Source organism: Lepidochelys olivacea, assembly GCF_965140295.1.
Source record: "Lepidochelys olivacea isolate rLepOli2 genome assembly, chromosome: 7".
Classification (NCBI taxonomy): Eukaryota; Metazoa; Chordata; order Testudines; family Cheloniidae; genus Lepidochelys; species Lepidochelys olivacea.
The window spans coordinates 12,396,984-12,414,281 of NC_140417.1; the positions used below are offsets into that span (position 1 = coordinate 12,396,984).

General features: G+C 41.7%; 1 protein-coding gene across 2 annotated transcripts in view; it reads right to left on the reverse strand.

Moving 5' to 3' along the window:
* Nucleotides 1-16,606, reverse strand: part of CNTN3 (contactin 3) — a 259,535-nt gene extending 242,929 nt beyond the window's left edge. For both annotated transcript variants that reach the window (XM_084635126.1, XM_084635127.1), the window contains exon 1: nt 16,494-16,606. The gene's annotated coding sequence lies outside the window, so the exon portion shown is untranslated. The remainder of the gene's footprint in view (nt 1-16,493) is intronic.
* Between the last annotated feature and the right edge of the window lie 692 nt (nt 16,607-17,298).

Consider the following 17,298-nt stretch of genomic DNA (forward strand, 5'->3'; position numbering starts at 1 on the left):
ATGATGTGGAAAAAGCTGAAGTACTCACTGCTTTTTTTGCCTCGGACTTTACAGACAAGGTAAAGGCCTGGAACACAGGTGAAGCTGACAACTGCTCTCCCTAATGATGCTGCTGTCCATGTCACACACACACACAAAAATTATCTATTGTTGTAAAGCACCAGAGGATAATCAGCACTGCCTCAGAGGAACAAAACAGGACAGGTGAGCCTAAAATAGTCTGTTATTCTCAGTAATATCTAGTTGCTGTCTCTTTCCATGCCACCCCTCACTCTTCCGCAGGGAGATAACTTGGTCTAGTGGATTGTGTGTTGGCCATCAGCAAGTTTTAGTCCTGGCTTTGCCATTGACCTTCTGCCTCTGTTTCCCTATTTGTACAGTGGGAATAATGATACTTACCTTCCTTTGTAAATTCTGAGAGCTCTGGATGAAGAGTCCTGTTTAAGGTCTAAATATTATCATCTTCATACTGACTAGGATACATATTTGTGTTAGCAACAGTCTTGAGCAGGTTTTATTGTATTAACAGACATCTAGAAAATAATCACCTATCAAACCAAAATCAGATGATTCATACATTCACTGGATGATGCATATTTCATCATACAGAAACACTTGGTATCTCCTTAAGTTATTATAAATTATTCATATTTACTAATACTCAGCATCCTCTGTGCACTCATTCATAGACAAAGTGATTTGTGCCCATTTGCAATCATTATTACTTGTGTACTCCCACTCAATCAGTTATGCTCCCTTAATTTAAGAACACTCATATTCCAAACCTCATTTCCAATTACTTTATGAAGTCAGTGTCATCTGTGGTCATTAATTACAGCCCAAAATGTTACCAGAACTCATAGTTACGTCGCTTTTCCTTTCAACAGAAGAACTGGGCTAATGTGATGGATTGAATTACTCTTTTTAAAACATTTTTTCCAAGAAGATACAAGATATTATTTGCCATTTCAGCTTTAGTGCTATTTGTTTTTATTATGTAAGCAGCAAAGACATGTTGGGTGTAGGGAAATAGCAATATTTTGCACTTAGAGAGTGCTGATGATCTGGAGTACTTTACAAACCAAGGATGAAGCTGCACACAGGCAACTGTTTCCATTTACACATGGGAAAAACAAACATCAAGAGCAAGTCTGGAGTCCAGTATTCTATTCCTGACTTTGCTATTGATTCCCTCTCCTCTGCTCTAATCACTAGGCCACACTGTTTTTAGCTCATTAACCTTCTGAGATTAACAGCTTTTAATGAAAATCCCAATGTGACTAACTTTATTCCTGCATTGGCCTCATTTCCAAAAAAAGTTTTCTACATCCTCAGCTTCCACCAAAATTAGGGAAACTACATGTGTACAGCACCTCTGAAAATCAGGCCAATATATGGCAGTCTGACTCTGGGGAAAAAGGTGTGGGAACGTTTGGTTAGAAGAGGGAACCAGGAGTCAGAAATGTAAGTTTTATCCCCCCTGCTATGGGCTTGTTCTGTGAGGTTGAGTAAACCACTTAAACTTGTCTGCACCCTAACCTCCTATTACAGATAGGTAAACTAATATTAAGGCACTTTCAACCCCAAATAAAGCACAAGTATTATACACTTCTAAACAATAGCCTGAGAGAACCAATGTAAGATTCCTTAGGAGTCAGATAAAACTTACAAACAATCTGATCTTCTAAGGGGGAGAGAGACAGGTACAAAATGCACTCCTGTCACATAACACCTCTTGGAGTAAGTTCATTTACATTCATTTATGTGCACAACAAATTTTATTTATTTTTTTAAAAATCACACTTTTCCTATTAAATCAAAACAATCAGAAATTAGGACAGATGGGAAGGAAAAATAATTGGAGCCAGCACTCATAAAAGGTGAATGCTAATTCATGGACAAGAACATTTCCTAGAGAGCCAGATGGATAAAGTTAGACCGTCCAAGGGCAGGACCAGTGTCTCAAACACACACTTTACATAGTAGGTAACCTAGACCATACCTTTCAAACTGGCAAGGTCATTATCTTATTTTAACTTAACACTCCTTGAATAAATTCCCCATTATATTGGCACAAACATATTTTCCTTCGGTTCAAGCCACATTTCTTAAAATTAATATATTAAGGCCAAATTGAAAGAAAACCATGCCCTGATCTGTCTGAGATCATCTGTGCCCTCATTTTAGCACACTGGCTGTTATCCATTGCAGGATCTATTTCAAACTCAGTACTTTCTCCTTTGTAATTCCCTTCTAAGATTATAGTGACAGAGCAAATGCTAGTTTTTAGTTACTTTACACAGAAGTGCCTTTGAGATAATGCAAGATGACTCCCCTGACAATACATAAAATAGTCTAGAGATTATTCAGATGTGAAACATAGGGTCTAAAGAGGGGGGCCCATTTCACCAGAAATATAACTCCCCAAAATTCTCATATCCAGCCCAGTAGATTGAGCATGCGACTTGGAAGTTGGCACTCTACTACCCCTCCAGCTTGCTATTCATCTCCCTGAGCATTCAGGAAGACAAAGTAAAGTCCAGAGGTCAAAACTAAGTTCAGATCTTCCTGGAACAACTTTCCTACTGCTTGCATGCCCTGGCCTTGTCCTTTTGCTGAGCTACAGTTGGCAACATTAGAGGAAACAAAGATCACCAGCTGTCCCTTGCAATATGTTCTAGTTTCTCCATTTCTATAATTTCTATCTTTATTTAAACTACCTTAGAGTTTTACAGTAGATGGGACCACAGAGAGTAGATGAATGCAGCTAATATCCAAAGTACTCAGGAGGCACCACTCTTGCACCTAGAAAGATATTAGCTGCCAAGATGATATTCTAAAAGAAAGCTACCCAAGTCCTTTTTCGTTTTAAAAAACCCTATTTTCTTACAGTTAGGTACAATTTTTGGAGGTGTGGGGTTTTTTTGGTAACAATGGAAGATTCTATATCATGATGTGATCCGATTACGGACAGCCCAACAGAGAAAAGCCACAGTAAAACAAGATGCAATCGAGACCACTGAAAGTCAGCTTCCCCGCCCCCCCAACATTGATGACCATTTACTCACAGAAGTAATCCCATTAAAGTCCAGGAGTAAGGGTTCCACGATCTCGCCCTGTGATTTTTTTTTTTTTTGGGTAGAATTATAAAAAGTGCTCTCCCATCGATTTAGCATGCCTTCACCAGACCCGCTAAATTGACACTTGCTGCATGGATTGCAGCAGTGCCAATCTACCGGCAAGTGTAGATATGCCCTAAATCCTGCAGCAGTAATTTGTTAATTTATACAGTAAGCAACATTCCCTCCCCCTAATGATTAGTTTAAAAAGAGCAGAATTTGAAAACTATGCAGAAACTGGAAAATAAAGTTTATTTTTAGAAGTAGAACAGAACTCTAGCTTCAGTTTAGATTAGAGTTTAGAAGATTATTCATTATAATTCCCTGATGTTAGACACTCATGACTTGCCACAAAAATATCCTTTAAGACAGGGGTTCTCAGAACAAATTTTTTGGTGGCCACTCTCACACTTTTTCCTAAAATACTTAATTACCTTTAGGAAAACCAAATACATATGCACATATACACGTCCAGATCATTGTAATTTGTTTATTGTTAGCTAGAAAGTCTGTTATGAAATGTGATATTAACAAACATGCAAATATCACATTCTACAGAAGACCTACTAAGCCCTGGCAAGCCTGGTGGTAAATTAAATCCTGGATGGAGGGTCGGGGGAGGCAGTGGGTGGCTGGAGCCTGAAGCCCCATGTCCAGAGACCGAAGCGCTGCAGACGGGGCCCAGGGACAGAGCTGGGTTGCTAGGTCCTGCCACTGCACAGCCTGAGCCCATGGACCCCAAAGCCTCATGGCCAGAGCCTGCTGCCCTGCCACCACAGGGCTGATGCCCAAAGCCTGAGTCCCACTGCCCCTGGGAAGGTGAGGAACTCACCAGCTGCCAGCTTCTCCAGCGTTGTGCCTCAGGTACCTCTGGAGGGTGGCAGAGCCCAACCCCTGCTGGCAGCCCCAGCAACCAACACCAAGGTAGTGCAACAGGAAGGGGCTGCTACTTTGCTCCCACCCCCACAATCACAGCCCAGGAGGCTGTGGCCTCAAGAAAAGCCCCTGGTGGCCGCATTTGAGAAACACTGCTTTAAGATGAAATATCTAATATACACACACACACCAGCACTATCTTAGAAAGGGGGCATCAAGTTCGGGGAGGGCAGGGGCAGAAAGAGACTCACCATTGAAAAAAATATTAAGATGCTGTTTTGTCTTGTCCCCACCCCAGTTGGATAATACAATAACTGAGCATACGCGAGTTGGATAACAAAAGCAGTTTCTATTCTGAAATACACAAGGGAAGTAAATTATTTGACTGTGGGAAACATAAACGTTTGAATTCCTGACTTCTGTGTGAAAAAGTCCCCCCCACACACACATACTATATTACATTTACATGACATTTTCCATCTCACACATTTTACTTTGAATTCCAAAATATTCAACAAATGGAATCCCTTCAAATCCTGGGCTGCATAGATTTACTGTAAATGAACTGTGGAAATCAGTATCCTTGTAAGTGAAACAGAATTTATCGTTTACTTACCTACCTAATGTTGGATTAAACTGGTTTGGTCCTTAAGCAGTCAAGTAATGTAAAACACAGCAAGTGACTGCTTTGACCTCGCGCATAACAAAAAGGTACACTGGCCATGCTTTATATGAAGTCAGACTGTGGAACGCTATTTGATTATTTTCACTGACTTATTGCAAAGAGATCTACAATATAAGCAGTTGTGATTGATTATACTGTAATTTCAAAAAAGAGCTAAATGTGTGTAGCTACAACGTTGCTTTGGGAGCATCAAGCTCTATCAGACTGAAAAAAACGCTCCCAAAATCACAAACATAGTAATGTAGTTTCAAAAGCAACACTGTGTACTCGAGTTAGAGAGACTTAGGGCTTCTCTACATTACCCGCTGGATCGACAGGCAGCGATCGATCCAACGGGAGTCGATTTATCACGTCTAGTCTAGTCTAGACGCGATAAATAGACTGCCGAGCACTCTCCTGTTGACTCCGATACTCCACCAGGGCGAGAGGCGCAGGCAGAGTCAATGGGAGAGCGTCAGCCATTGACTTAATGCAGTGAAGACACCACTGTAGATAGATCTAAGTACATCGACTTCAGCTACGTTATTTACGTAGCTGAAGTTGCATAACTTAGATCGATTCCCCCCCAGTGTAGAACAGGCCTTAAATATGCATTTCAATCACACTTCTCCCAAAGATCCACACTGACTTTAATAGGAGATCCACATGTACATCTGAGGCCACTTGTACTATATAATGCCTAAGAACAGTTGCATATGTTTTACTCAAGTTGCATCAAACAGACAGGCTTTTAATTTCAAAAAAATTCTAATTTTCTACTTTCTACTGCAAATAAAGAAAACTGAATGAGGCACATCTTTGAAAATATTCAGAAAAGATGGATGAAAAGCCTCCATTTGAGTCAATTTATCCTTTTTGAGGGTTTCACAGGGGGTGGGGGTGGGGGAGAGTTGGGTTCCCTTGCCCACCAGGCAACATTAAAATAGATCTACAGTAGAATAAGCAGAAATGGCATTCCATTACTTTTTTCTTTCTTTTTTTTTTGCCTTGCTATGCCGATACAGTATAAAAATCGTATTCTATCCTCAGCTTCCTTGTTAAAATTACAATGCATCAGGCAGCATATTGGCCCACTGGGATAGCGGGAAAATTACTGGCACCATATTGGCATTCAGACTTCATTTGCACAAAGGTTTTACAAGCTGTGACAAGCAGTTATAAATCTACGAAGTACAAATGCGTAGCCACAAAATGCGGCACTCTTCTCAAATTGCAGTCGAGAAATGTAAAGGCTATGCAGTGTAAGAAAAAAGTTCTTAGTCACCATCCACTATCTATATTTCAAGAAGGTGCACAATCAAAATAAGTTCACCACAGAGAACCTTTCTTTCAGAAAAAAAAGTATACAGGAACCAATATTTTATTGCACTCTTACTTCATCTGTCTATTTATGTAAGTCCATATTAGTCACTTCAGCATTAGTCACTTTAAGAATCACATTAAGGAAAGCAAAACCTACTGCCAGAAGAAATAAACAGGATTACACACTATCTGGAGAGAATGTCAATTTTGCCAATTGCTAAAGTCACAAAGTAAGAACACTTTTCATAGTAATAAGTGTTGATCTGAATAGTCACAGCTAATCCTGTATACTTACAGTTTGCACATTTCCAGTTTAACAGAAACAAAAAACAAAGAGCAGAGCATTCAAAGTGCCTTGTATTTCATAGCATGCTAGCTAAGAGAAATATATATTATTTGGTTTAATGTAATTCAGAGACACTCACGGTATAACTTTCTGCAATATGGTATAACTAGCTTGGCAGAATTCAGTTTTTGTATACAACTTTGACTGATAACATCCATGTTTATTTTAAGCATTTTTTTTCAATTTTTATCAATTTACATTTTCACTGTTGTGAGAAACTATAGGGGGGGTCAATTACTTAACGACTCAAAAAATTAAAGCTTTATCGTTGTTATAACACAAATTATCAAAATCTCATGTCAAAATATACAAAGTAAATATCCTTAAATTCAAATCCATTAAGCTCTGGAGCAGCATTTTTCTTACTCTGCTTATTGTAATATCATGTAGCTGACTTCCAAACGCCCCCTCCTGGCCAGGGGTACCTTGACATAGCTCTGTTCTGCTTTTCCCTGATTTAGGGTCCTTTTAAGAACTCTTGCTGTTCAAAAGATAGTTCTAACAAATCCCCTCTTGGGGTCCAATTTATTGAATCCTCCAGTACATACTGGCCTTCTACGCCTCAACACTAGAGTGTCTATCTTCTGATTAATCCAGAACAAAACACAAACTCACAGAGTTTTTATCCCAGTTGGTCTTTATAGGTTATGTCTATGCTGCAATTAAACACCCACAGCTGACCCATGTCAGCTGACTGGGGCTCAAGGGGCTTGGGTTATGGGGCTGTTTAACTGCAGTGCAGATGTTAGGGGTCAGACTGCAGTCTTCCTTACTTTTAAATATCTACACTGCAATTTTACAGCCCAGTAGCCTGGCCTGAGTCAGCTGACATGGGCCAGCCACAGGTGTTTAATTACAGTGTAGACGTACTCATAGTCTCTCCCCTACTTCATCAGCTTTTCCCCTCCTGATTCAGAAGCCTTCTTGCTCCCCACTGTATCTACAGACCCAGCTGCAGTTTCCTGGGCTTCCTCCCCTTTGCTGCAAGTTCCTGCACTTTTTATCCTGGGATCATCTGATTCAACCCAGGTGTGGCTCATCTTGCAATCAGGGCTGGCTTAGCTCTCCAACCCAGGGGCAAGCCACCCTTTTACACCAATCTGGAAATCTGATCATCAATGGCAATATTTTTTTGTCAGTTTGTGTGTGTATTGTAAAAATTGACATTTACCAATATGTAATGATAAAAATCTAATTCTTTCAAGCCTAAGTCTGACTAAAGATATTTGTGGTTTGAATTGCAGTACAGCATTATTTATAATGCAATCTTTAGTAGGCTCCAATGAAATCAGCGTTCCTTGTTAAGAAAGCTGAGGTGAGTTTCTTGTTAAGAACAATTTAAAACTACACAGTAGATTATAGAATCAGAGTTTACTTTCTTTAGTGTTATTTGCCTCTAGCCATCTGTCACCGACTCATGAGCACAACTTAGCATCAAATGGCCAGTGCAAAGTCCAAGGCAGCTCTCAGTGAATCCTGACCTGTGGAAAATATCTTGCCAGAGGGAAAGAGAGAAGATACTGGGGTGTTCGGAAGACTGCAGAGGGAAGAAGTCCAGTTACTCTGAAAATATATTTATGCCAGGCTGTCACACTTCTTGGGGCTTGGTTTACTGCTGTGGCTCTAAACACCTCACTATTTCCCTTCAATGTCTTTTGAAAAGATATCACTTGACTAGAAAAGCAAGAAAATGTGAAGTTAATGGCAAAGGGTCCTCTTGCAGCACTTGTATTCTATAGAATCTGCTGACATGTTAATGGAACAGCCGTAGATATAAGGTAAGTTGTGCAGCAGAAGTTTAATAACCCCTGCTTTAATATATAAATACATTGCCTCATATTGGCGTATGCCAATGTACAGCAGGTTTGGAACTGGCCCAGAATGACCGGACTGGAGCAGAAAGATCAAACTGTGTACTAAGAATAGGAGTGGAAAGTTCTGCTACAAACCTACACATTTAAACAGATTGTCGCTGGGTTTTTTAAGGTTGTGGTTAACACAGTGGCTACTGTCTTGTGTTTATCGTCTCCAACAAATTATAAATAAAAATTCTAAAACAACTTAAAAATTCAGAAACCGGAGAGCAACTAATGCATTTAGGAATATGTAGTAGCTTTTAAGAACAAAGAGGCTACAGAGGAGTTGTGAATAAATGCATATTTTGGAATGTATACTCATTCTTACAGATCTGCATTATTTACTCAGAAGCTTATAATGGTTCCCTCTGTAGGAAACGTGGATTTCTGACATAAAAATTCCTGCGCAATTTCAGTAAGTTTTCTAATAAATCCTTCTTCAATTTTGGATCAATTACCTATTGAACTTTAAAAATTTTGAGCTGTATCAGTCTAGCTGCATTACATTCCTGTTAGTTCCTAAAAGAAACAAAACAAGAATTACGTGCTAAATACTTTCTACAGAAGTGTACTGGAAGTTAGTGTACAACATGGCATCCAGGTGTGAAAACAAGAGTTCATGTTAACAAGTTCCAACACATCATGGCAAGTTCCAAAATACCTAACCCAAATGAAGAGCCACTTAGTTGGGGCCTCCACTTGTTTGTGTCCCTGTCATCCCGCATTTAAACCGTACATTGTATGTGTCTTCCTAAAATAAACAACAAACATTTGGTGCAGGGGAAGTAAAGAAAGGCAAAGGTAGCCTGTGGGGAAAAAAGGGAAAGGCAGTTTCGAAAGGCTGTATGTGTGTTTGTAGGGACAGACTGACAGGTAGGGGAAAGGATCAGATAGGAACAGCAGGCAGCATTAAGTGCCCCAATGGGGGAAGAAAGGTTCTGTATGAAGGCAATAGGAGCTGACAGGAAGGAGTCAGAAGGTCAGCTACAAATCCAAATAGTAGAGTCACCAGAGCAGATTGGTTTTCTCCCGCTTGCTGGGCCGCTGTGGTGCATCAAGGGAGTCCCTGGTCATCCTGAGCGATATAGGCCAACCAACGAGCCTGGCTCATGAAGAAGAATGGGAGGCGTAAGGCATCATTTCCAAACTTAATTTTTTTTTTTCATCCTAAAGTTGAAGTTTTCCACAAGAAGGAGAGGGGAAGACCCATAAAACCACATACACTCATGGATCTTTTGCATCCCATGTTGCAATGTCCTGTTTTCTTGGGTTCACATAGCAAGTTATTCCACTGATTGTGAAGCATGAAGATACCAGACACTGGGGACACATAGCCTTGCGGCTGGAAGTCATTTCTTGCCACTCACATTCCATAATCCCACTGAATTATGTGTGTGGATCATCATCAACCATTATCCAGCTGAACATAAGGTGAATTCTTCTTGAAAATTCAGACTGCAGTTTGGAACAGTCTCTGGCTTATTCTAAATGTTATGAGGTAGGAATAATAATTACTAGAGTGGATACAACGCACAATACAACAACTATGTTATCAGTCAGTAATTTATTTTTAAACACATATAGTTTAAAGAGCAGCAGCCTTATGCATTGTCCGTAGGAAGAAAATTTCTTCTTATGTAACCTGTGTTCCTTTAGACTAGGGCATCAGTTTTTTTAAAGATACAGTACATAGCTTAAAACATTAAATGGTACTACAAATTTTTTCAGCTTTAGATTTTTTAGAAATCTAGATCTTTATTCCTGAATGTTAAAAAAATTAAGATAACCACATTTCTAATTCTTCTACCTGTTCTAAGCTCAACCTATGAGCTTCTTATTTGGGATCAGTCATGTTGGGTAAGTAACAGAAAGGCTGCATAGATGCTCTGAATTGGCTTGCTATTTAAAAAAAAGTTATCCCTGTGTGGTTCCAGTCCACTGTCATTAATTAGATCAACATACAGTTCCACAGAGACCGTGCAAGTCATGTAAGCCTGTAATCTGTCAAGTCCTTCCAAAAACATTTTAGTAGCTCTCTCAGGAAGCCCTTGTTGTGCAAGTTTTGTGCTCTGTGTGTTCTGATCTAAATTCTCCTCATTCCCAGTGCAAATTTCAACATATGCATATTCTCTGGATTAAAAAAAAAACAATCTACCTGAGAGTTCCACCAAGTGTCATTGAGAAGTTGGGGTATTATTCTTCCTTTTTCCAATCAACTAACCATTAGGTAGTTGGTGCATGCAAAAGAACCCTGGAAGATCTGCAGCTTGCCTTAGGGCTGTGTTAGGTATTCCTTGGTACTCAGGATTAAGTCACCTGCTGCATAGCCATACATCATAAATGTAAGATGATTGGAGTTGGAGAGTTCTCTGATCATTTGTCATCATGTCTACAATATGTCTTCCTTGTCATATTTTGTCAGGATTTTGATGGTTTAGACACAACAGTCTGCATTTTTCTTTTTGCACATAGAATCCATACCATGAGCTTTCCCCCCGTGTGGATGCCTGTCGCTATTATTTGGTCCTTTCTTATGTTCAGTAAAATGTGTTGCATTCACACCAGTGATGTTTCATTTAACTTTTCCCTCTATTCACTTACAGCACCTGCTACAGGATGTGAGAGTGTAAATCTGACCCAAAAAGTATATCCCGTGCAATGTGCTTGAATAATTTCTTTGACTGGACATTTTATGATCAAATGAAGGCATTGGTGTTGGCATAAAGATAATTTCAATCTTGTCAAGTTCAAGTTTTGGCCTTTTAATTGCTTTTAAGTGGCCTAATCACCAATTGACCTTTGCCTTTTTTTCCCTCTCTCTCATTTGAAGGAGACTGTTCTTGAGTGAAATTAATATTGAAGATCTGCTAGAAGGTCTGGGAGAGGGACTTAAATTGTAAGTGTGTTTTGATGGCAATACTGGTGGCACTGAACACACTTCAGTTACAGACTCATAAAAACCCATATTCTGCTTTTCCATTTCAGTAGACTGATTCCTGCAATAGTACATTAAATCTTGAAGAATCCCAAGAAACAGGTTTTCTACATGTTTTGAAATGAAAATGGATCTGTTCTATCTTACTATTTAAAAACTCTCAACAAAAGCATTCCGTTAGAAGAGTTATCTATTTTCATTACATCATTCCATTCAGCAAACTGTTTCCTCTCTCTTCTTTTAACTTTAGGCCCATTGAATCAGACACAATCACGCAATCTGGAGTCACCCATTTGCAATATCAATTAGCAGATTCCACCCTTACTAGTGTTTGAATAAGAAACCACCACCTAGTATATAGTACAGCACTGGGAACACTGGAAAAATGTGGACAATCAAACTAGCTTTATATAAAATCAGATACTAGACTTCCCACCTTCCAGAAGTGCCTAATAAACCAAGCCCCACTTCCTAATGAATCCAGAGCTCCACTCACTTCCCCTTCTGATATCCAATGAGGAGCTTACTCCACCCACTTTCCACACTCTCTTTTGATAACCATTGACTCTACCTCTTCCCCTTCCCCCCATGTTTATAGGTTCCTCACACACAACAAGAGTAGTGGTAATCTCATCCCTTCCCTTTTATTTTTTTTTAGAATAGCGACATTTTTATGTGCAAATCGGAGCTTAATGTTTCTAGTACCTGCAAGTCTACATTACGTTCATGTCACACTGATAAAACCCATTGGGTTGCATTATTTCTGCAGACAAGCAATTATTCAAACAACCCACTTTGTGGGATTGAACTGAGAGGATTAACTGAGCCACTGCAGCTATAATGCTAGAGCTTTCAGTCCATTTTAGCACTGCAGCAGAGCAACATGACCTGATGCACAATAGATAGAGATAAGCCAACCTCCCAACAAACACTGGGGAGCAATTACAAGCAAGGGCATATTTCCAGACTCCCAGACTGCCTAAATAGCTGTGTCCCTTTGGGCTGGACACTAAACAATTAAAACGCCCTCTCAGGAGAGGACAATGGGGGTCATCTGTCAGGAGCTGTCCAGAGGGACACACCAACACACCAAAAGACTCTGCAATAGGTGTCTGAAGACCTAGACCTAGAGAGTAAGCTTGAGGGAGAAGCAGCTAGGCACACCAATTGGTTTGTTGTTTTAAGATCTGTTTTCTCTAGGTTTCATTCTAAATAAGTAATATTTTGCTTTAAGAAGGCTGTCTGGTCACTGATTACCACTGTCATTGCTCTTGGAGGGAACAGATGCACAGGCACTGAAGAGAAGTCAAGCCTGCTGAGGTAATCACAGTTGATCACAGGGGAATGCAGCCCAGGGCTAGTCTGACAATGGGATAATCATGCGATTTCATCCCAAAAGAAAGGTGAAAACTAGAGGCACAGTACCAGAGGGGAACGCACTCAGAGACCAGGAGAGGTCAGAGATCCAGTTAACCCATTCACTGTAGCCACCAACACACATTCACATCCAATATAGTAAAAATCTTTAGGCTAACGTCTGCAGCCCTTACATTTACATTGACTTCAAGGAGAATTTTCAGAGATATGACATTTAAAGAATGGAAAGTGCTTTGAGATACACTGATGAAAAGCACTATAGAAAAGCTAGGTATTATTATTACACCATATTTTTAAAAATAGACACTTTTTTATACTAATCAGATGCTACATTATACTTCACATCAAAGTGTTTCTCAGTTATAGGAATGCACAAATTCATTTGAAAACAAGAAGTGCCTTTCTTTGTTACTCCTATTAGGAAGCCAAACGATTTTTAAGTGGCAAATAAATTTTGTTCCAGGTTATGAACTCTGCATATCTAGTTTTAGCCCACAGTGAATGCACTAGTTAATAAATTATAATATTTGTATCTCCTAATAGCTTTGAACAGAACTATTATAGAATCAGTGTAATTCATCTAAAACCCAATTCTGCCCTCAAATACACAGATGCAAAAAGAATCGGGCCCCTTAAATAGGTTCTCAATTCAATAGTATTTCTTCAATAAAAATTATACATATCTATTAAATATTTCCTTCAAAAATGCCTTTTAAAAGTATCTGTTCCAACCTCCTTTGCAACAAAGCTTCTTGCATAATAAATAACTTTCTAGCAATGTTTGCATGCACAGTAGCAACACCATTTGCAATGCCATAAAATTCTGTCAGCATTTCCATTATAAACCCTTATTTCTTGTTTCTACTTGCCTATAAAAAAAATTAGAAATCAAATCACTCTGACCTGAAACTTGGCACATAATTTGAGCCAAAGATTACATTTCTCCTGTAACAAGTTTCCAATCCGTTTGACTACTTGATCTCTTCAAGTTCCTGATGTTTTTCTGAGTTCCTATATAACTTCAACTATCTACAAAGCTTCAACCAGGACACTCCACACTGAGTGAAACAGCATATGTTGAATATAGTGCATTTGGTACCACCTCTGTCATTGGTAGTAGGGCAAGTCTCAAACAGGTTACATGCAGGTCAGTAGATCTACAGGTCTTGCTAACATCACAGATGGTCTAATGAAGTGGAAACTGAAACTAAGGTCTTGTTTACATGGTGGGATAACATGCCTTATGAGGGAGGGTGATTTCTAAAGTGCACTAGGGAACTTTCTGTGTGCACAAACAAGGTCTGCACAGACCAATTAATGCACAACATTTGAGTGCACTTCAGAAATAATACCCCTACCCCATAATGCACATTGCTGCTCTGTGTAGACAAGCCCTGAGTTGGGGTCTGGACCCCGAGCAGCAGTGGTGAGCATACACCACAGATCTCTTGGGACTTCACCACTGGCTCAAGCTCTTGTAGATTAATCTGAATCTAAATTTCGACTGCAGAGAGCTCAAAAAGCCTTTACCCACAACATCATTGCAGAAAGTCCACAACTGCAAAGAACAGCCAAACTACAGTAAACTGAATCAAATGCTTTAAAAGTATATGGTGGAGGACAACTCTGCATGGGAAGAGAAATGGACTAGATGAATCAAAGTCTTCTGTCTCTAACTGCTGAAATGTTGTGTAAAATTACTGTAATATCTTGCAAGATGTTTAGGCAACATGGGTGAGTCCTATGATTCTCCATGTTTGAGGGTGGAGGTCTTTAAAAAAAATTTGCAACCACATGATAGAAATAAACGAGCAAGTTTGTATGAGGAGAAGGAAGTTGTATTTGTTCAAGTTTGATCCAGTAAATAATTAATGAGACTCTATTGAACAATATTTTGCATTTAACACCTGATACTGAGAGGTGCCACATATATTCCTCAGATGCTAAGTAGAACTGGATGAAAATCCATTCTAATTTTCCAGGGGGGAAAATCATTGATATTTCAAATTTTTGAAAATTTTCAGCCATTCTATAAGATGGTCAAAAAACAAAGGAATGTTGTGTGGAAGATGTCACAGACATTTTGCAAAAAGTTTCACTGGAATTTTGAAAATGTTGGACTAGCTCTAATGCCAAACACCCTCATCTCCATTGACGAGAAAGACGGTGGCGTAAAGCAACTCACATTGGGGCCCTTCAATTGTTAGTGGATTTTAAGCATTCAGTATAATAATTGAAACAATGATTTGCACTTCAGAACACATGACTGAGTAGATCTTTAAATAAAATGGGAGAGAGAAATTTAACTTTAGTAACTGAATACACTGAAATTATGTATAAGAATGAGTTGTAAACAAAACAGAAACTTTAGTGCAATTAAATGCAAATAAACATTTGAAGTTTTTCTATAAATGTATTGCTATTGTATTTTTGAATGGGGCTGTCACAGTGCATAATAAGCATTTGCTAAAGACTGCAGAACAGGGGCTTTACAGTCACATTTTCAAAAGTGATTTAGGCACCAAAGAGCCTAAGACTCATTGAAAGTTAATGGAAGTTAGGCTCCCAAATCAGCCAGGCAGTTTTGAAAATATTACCCCTTGTTTCTATCCCTGCAGGAATAGGTTGGCGCTGCAGGGAATATAACTTGTAAACATTCCACACACACAACTTCTAAAGAAAGAAAAATAACATGAAAAACCGCTTTGCTGTAGTGCATGCAGAAGTAAAAGTGAAGACATTTGTTTAGTGAAACTAACACAGACCAGTTCAGCCAGAACAGCAGCATTATGTTTCACAGTTCACTGTTGCTAAAGAAGATGACTGTACAACCTATGAAACTGCCAGCATCATATTTTGTGTAAAAAAAAAAGAAGGTAATTATTTCGTTTTCAGTAATGTGTTTAGCATGGCACAGTGGAAAAATAACTCCAGAGTATTTTTTTAAAGAAAGGCACATGGTCCTTTCAAAAGGATGAATGCAACCGATGAAGTGAGCTGTAGCTCAGGAAAGCTTATGTTCAAATAAATTGGTTAGTCTCTAAGGTGCCACAAGTCCTCCTTGTCTTTTTACTAATTATAATCTATATCCAAATCAGAGTTTTTGTCAATGTGTGACACTGATCTCCGTTGGGATGGCACAGCCAGGGCTCTGGTGCACCGGTCTCCCACTTCTTCTTAAATCTATTTTACTGTGATTAATTTACGCACTGCATCTGTCAGATTTTCTGACATTCTTATCCTTGAAAGTATTTCTGTTGATTGTTACAAACTTCTCCTCCTCATGCTTTTAACGCTCACAAAGCTGTAGCTCTGATAAAACTTCATTTGCCGTTGCTTACACCCCAAGCTCGGCAATGGATGTTCTTCTGACCGCTCTGCTTTAACCATAGCAACGCAAGAACTTAACATTTTTAAAGATATTAACACCAGGGGAGGAGGGAAAAGAGGAGGAGACGGAAGCAAGCCCAGGCTGCATTCATACAGCGCCTGGGAGAGCTTCCACCTGGAAACCCCTGCGGAGGATTGAGTTTGGGTGGGAACAAACGAAAAAAAAAAAAAACCACAAATGAAAGAGGGGGCTTTGGCCGCAGGAGCGTGCGGGTTTCGCGGCCGCCGAGCCGAGCCAGAGCGCTGCCCCACGCGGGAGATAAACGAGACGCGCCGCCCGACCCAGACAGCCCTGCAGAAGCGGCGAAAGGCGCGGCGGCACACCGGGGGCACCGCGACAGGCCGCCAGAGGAAGCAGGCGGGAGAGAACTTGCTCTGCCAGCGCGCGCGCGCGCCGCTCCCCCGGCTCCCGGGAAGCCGGGTACCAGGGCCAAGCGAGCGCCCCGCGGGATCTACGCTTCCCCGGGACGTTAGCCGGCACCAGCCCAACTTTTGTTCCCCGAAGTTTACACCCCCGCAAGGGCCCTTCCCGGCCGGGACCAGCCCGCGGGCGACCCCCCCCCCATCCTCTCTGCCCGCGCCCGGCGGCAGCAGCGGAGCCACCTACCTTGGCGGGTCCCGGGGAGCAGCAGAGTGTAATCCTGCGGCGCCCGCTGCCTGCTCCGGAGCCCGGAGCGCCGCCCTTCCCGCACCGCGCGAGGCGAGGCGGGGAGGGGCAGGGAGCGGGGAGGGGCGACGGCGCCTCGAACCCGCACCGGGCCGCCCCCGCTTCCCTTCTCCCGCCCCCGGTCGCCAGCCGCGCGACGGGGCTCGCCGCTGCCTGCGCCGAGCAGCCCCCCGCCCGCCGGCGCTCTGGGCCCCCTGCGAGGGGAGGCCCGCTCGGCGGGGGGCCAGGGCGCCTTCGCTGGGCTTTGCCCCCACGGGCGGAGCGCCGAGGCAGGAGGCTGGGTTAAGGTCGGGGGGGGGGGAAGACGGGCAAACGCCCAGGTGCCCTGCAGCCGCCGCGGTGGGCAGAGGATGGATCCCGATGGGGGTGAGCCTGGAAACGGCAGCTGCTGCCAAACCCCCCCCCCCAGCCCGAAACCCGCTTGAAGGGTGCCGGGGTGGGGTGGGGTGGGGCGTGTAAAGGGCCCTCCAATGAAGATACTTCGGCCGGATTGGGGAGAACTGGGCGGGGGGACTTCAGACGGCAGGAAACTTGCTCAAGTCCTTCCCCGCGCCTTTCACGAGCGCGGTCGCCCTGCTTATTTCTTGTCGCAGTCTGGGCTGAGCTGCGGGCGTTTCTCCGTCCCGGTGCCCGCGTCTCCGGCCCTCGGCCTCCCTTCGCGCTGATTGCCCTCCGCGTGCGGGTTTGGGGAGGGAGAGATGCGGGGAGGGGCGGGGGGGTGAGAAAAGGGAAGTCGTTGCTTTTA